The sequence below is a fragment of the Zalophus californianus genome, chromosome 14 (genome assembly GCF_009762305.2).
Source record: "Zalophus californianus isolate mZalCal1 chromosome 14, mZalCal1.pri.v2, whole genome shotgun sequence".
NCBI lineage: Eukaryota > Metazoa > Chordata > Mammalia > Carnivora > Otariidae > Zalophus > Zalophus californianus.
Window position 1 is genome coordinate 21,223,919 of NC_045608.1, and position 4,517 is coordinate 21,228,435.

The following is a 4,517-nucleotide window of genomic DNA, read 5'->3' on the forward strand; positions in this document are numbered from 1 at the left end:
AGAAAGAAAAAGGAAGGAAGGAAGGAACGAAGGAACGAAGGAACGAAGGAAGGAAGAATAAAGAAATCTCTGGTGCAGATGTGTCTTTAACGCCCCCCCTTTGGCAACCTACCTTTCCGACAAACAACAAGCGGACCTCAGGCTCGGAGCCGCACCTGGCTGGCTTCTCGCAAAATCACTCCGCTCCGTTTTCATTGCATTTGGGTTTAAGGGCACCGTCCATTTAGGGCCAGTGAAACGCACTTCCCGTTTATGATAGCAATATAAAATGGCCTTTTTAAATGCGCTCCTTTAAGTTAAAAGAACGAGTTGATATAAAGAAAAGCACCGGATACACGGGAGCCTTGGTGGCTGGGAAACTGAGGAACCTTGCCAAGTAGAAGGTGAATGGCTGGCGAGGGGAAGGCCCGGGCCGAGGGGCTCGCTGTTAAACAACAGCCCCTCACTCCCCAGTTTACAAAAGGCCTTTCGAAGCACAGTCTCAGCTGCTGCATCCCGCGGCTAGTGACCCCTCTCCCTGGAGCCTCGGCCAGGCCACGTCTTGGAAGCCTCCCAGCTGCCAGTCACGGGCTGGGATGGGCATGTTACAGGCATCACCAAACCGTGCCGTATCTGTCGCCTGAGAGGCGGGCATGACCTGAGCCCCATCTGCCAGAGGAGAAAAGTGAGGCTCAGAGAGGCTGAGGGACATGCCCAAAGCCACAAAGCAGTGTATGCACTTCCTGGGGCCACTCTAACACATGACCGCCACCACCAACTTGGTGGCTTACAACAATGGAAATTTGTCCTTTTTTAGCTCTGGAAGCCAGAAGTCTAAAATCAAGGTGTTGCCGGGGTCAAAGGCTTAGGGGAGGGGTCTTTCTGGCCTCCTCCAGCTTCTGGCGGCTCCAGGCTTCCCTTGGCACGTGGTTCCGTCCCTCCAGCCTGTCTCTGCCTTCACTCGGCCTCCTCCTCTGTGTCCTCGCTCCCTCTGCTTCTGAGCACACCTGCCATTGGCTGGAGGGCCCATCGTAACCCAAGTGGATCTCATCGCAGGGTCCTTAACTTAATTACATTGGCAAAGACTCCAAATATCCACATTCACAGGTTCTGGGGCCATCTTTTTGGGGGGACCACCTTTCCACCCACTACAAGCAGGGTCAGGATTGACACTCTGAGTGTTCTGTTCTCCCTGCTCCAGACACACACACACACACACACACAAACACACACAAACACACACACACACACACAGGCACCCACCTCCACTGCCCGTCCCGTCACCTTCCTGACCAGGGACAACGGGCACCGGGGGCAGCAGGGCCCGACCCTGGGGGCCAGCCTGGCCCTGCACAGACCCATGCTCCCGTTTAATGAGGACAGAAGACCGAACTCCGCTCGATGGCACCAGCAACCACCCACCCACCTGCCTGGGGACCCATCTCTTTGAGGAAATTTATGGCCATAATTTAGCGGGTGAATTATGGTTGCTGGTACCTGAGCCAGGAGAATTGCCCGGGCGCATGAAAGCCACCCGCTGACGCCCCTTCACACGCAAGCCACCCTCACAGAGCCTGTAAAACGGGGGGTGGCAGAGAATGGGGGCCCCCGTGGGAGCCGTGGAAGGCCCAGCCCTGCAGCAGCTTCTGGAACTGAGTACAGAGGCCTGGGTCCCCATCCAAGCGCTTTGTGGCTGGTTACACTGTGGCCAATGGCGTGCCCACCCTGGGTGCCCGTGGCCAGCACCATGTCAGCCTGCAGCGGCCGCGTGGGCAGCATCCACGGAATGGTCACCAGTGCAGGAATGCAGGAGCCCACGCTGAATGCAGCCCCGCATCCTAGCAGCCGCCCCCTGCCCCCCAGGGATGTGTGGACACCATCAGGTCTGAGAAGCACAGGCAGAAAGCACAGGTCGGGGCACCTGGGTGGCTCAGTCGGTGAAGTGTCTGTCTTCGGCTCAGGTCATGATCTCAGGGTCCTGGGATCGAGTCCCACATCAGGCTCCCTGCTCCGCGGGAAGCCTGCTTCTCCCTCTCCCACTCTCCCTGCTTGTGTTCCCTCTCTCGCTATCTCTGTCTCTCTCTCAAATAAATACATAAAAATTAGAAAAAGAAAGCACAGGTCGGAGCTGAGCTCCATGCACCTGGGAATCGACTCCAAAACTTTTTGCAGTTTCTTTCCTTCTTCTTCTTCTTCTTCTTCTTCTTCTTCTTCTTCTTCTTCTTCTTCTTCTTCTTCTTCTTCTTCTTCTTCTTCTTCTTCTCCTCCTCCTCCTCCTCCTCCTCCTCCTCCTCCTCCTCCTCCTCCTCCTCCTCCTCCTCCTCCTCCTCCTCCTCCTCCTCCTCCTCCTCCTCCTCCTCCTCCTCCTCCTCCTCCTCCTCCTCCTCCTCTTCTTCTTCTTCTTCTTCTTCTTCTTCTTCTTCTTCTTCTTCTTCTTCTTCTTCTCCTCCTTCTCCTCCTTCTCCTCCTTCTCCTCCTTCTCCTCCTTCTCCTCCTTCTCCTCCTTCTCCTCCTTCTCCTCCTTCTCCTCCTTCTCCTCCTTCTCCTCCTTCTCCTCCTTCTCCTCCTTCTCCTCCTTCTCCTCCTTCTCCTTCTTCTTCTTCCCCTTCTCCTTCTTCTTCTTCTCCTTCTTCTTTTCTTCTTCTTCTTCTTCTTCTTCTTCTTCTTCTTCTTCTTCTTCTTCTTCTTCTTCTTCTTCTTCTTCTTCTTCTTCTTCTTCTTCCTCTTCTTCTTCCTCTTCTTCTTCCTCTTCTTCTTCCTCTTCTTCTTCCTCTTCTTCTTCTTCTTCCCCTTCTTCTTCCCCTTCTTCTTCTTCTTTTTTAATTAGACCTTCACGGGTCAGAGGTTAAGAAAGTCAAGACATTTTCCATGATAACTTTTCACGGTGCCCTTAAGACAGCCAAACTGATTTGATTTTGTTTGTTTGTCAAAGGAAACCCTATTTCTCGAGAAAGGTCAGCACATGAAACCCATCTGAGCCTTGATTAGATGGATGACAATAAGCAACGACAAGAATGATGCTAATGTGCAACAGGCCACTCTGGGTGGTGCTTGGCAGCGAGGCCTCCGACCACAGGAGAAGTGACACAGATCCTCGTAAAATAACCTCAAACCAGCGGGGCAGGAGGCCACAAGCTGAACTGGGGGCATGGGAAGATTGCAGAGGCTACTGGAGGGGGCTGGGGTAATCCAGGAAGCCTCCCTGGAGGAGAGCAGCCTCCCCTCCCCCCACCTCTGCCCGGGTGCAGCCCGGGCCTGGGTCTGGTGGCTCCTGTTCTGCATAAATTGCCCTCTGCAGCTCTCCTCAGTCTCCCCGAGCTCCATCGAGGCAAAGATGCACTCAGAAGTGAAGTTCCAAATTAGGTTGTTTGGAATTCCTACCCAGGACAATTAACAAATCCCAAACACTATTAATTACGGTTCCCCTGGCCAGCGCACACAGAGGCTGATCGATCGCCTGGCGCTGCCAATTACGGAGGCACCACGGCATCGGGGCTCGTGGGGGGTCAGTGCGGGGAGGTGACAAGCTCCGGGTGCCCATGGGGGGGCTCCGGGGACTTCTCTCTGAGCAAGGCTTCACACAGACCCTCCCTACTTGTTTTTGACAGTTGGCCGGCAGGCTTGAGCCAGACCCAGTAGGAGACAGGGACCCAGAGAGCAGGGCGCCCTGAGACCGTTTCACGTGGGAGGGAGCAAATGACCCGATTTCTGTGTGTGCCATTGTGTGTGAGCATTAGAGTGTGAGGGGGGTGTGTGCATGTGTGCGCGTGCGTGTGTCCATGTACAGACGTGAGTGTGGGTGCAAACGTGCAAGAGTGCGCAAGGCCGTGACTGGAGGGCATATGCTGGAAGCTGTGTGTGTTCATGTCTGAGAGCACGATGTCATTGTGATGTGGGTGGATGCAGGTGTGGGCCAGGTTGAGGACAAGCATACGTGTGAAAGGACAAGTGTGTGTGTGTGAGTGTGTGGGGCAGTGTGAAAGTGAGTGGGCAGATGCCAGCAGCTTGAGGGAGTATGTTTAATGGAGGGAGGGCTGGCCTGAGTGCAGGTGCACACAGGTGTAACGGTGCGTGAGTGTGAGCAGAGAGCGCATGGCTGAGAGTGCATGAGCGATGGGCATAGGTGGGGAGGTGAGGGATGCTGGGAGTGGCAGGTGGTGGGAGCGAGTACGCTAGTGAAGGGGTCCTCCGTGCACCCGTGTGGACACCTTGACCCACTGCACCGCTAGGCGTAGACTTCCCCTGTGGAAGGATGCCCCTTCCTCGACATCCCCCACCACCCTGTGACTTGCCCTGGACAACAGAACAAGAAAATGCCATTTGTTCACTTTCGGATGGACCCTTAAGAGCCAGGGTGTGGTGCTCCTTCCCCTTGGCCACAACCACAGGAAGAGCGAGCCCACATGGTGGGCCAGGTGGGAGGAAGGTGGAGTGCAGCAGAGCCCGCACCCACACATGCCGGGGACTCAGTGTGAGGGGGAAACGAGCCGCTAATGCTCCACGGTGCTGAGGTCTGGGGCGGCTTGCAGCTACAGCGT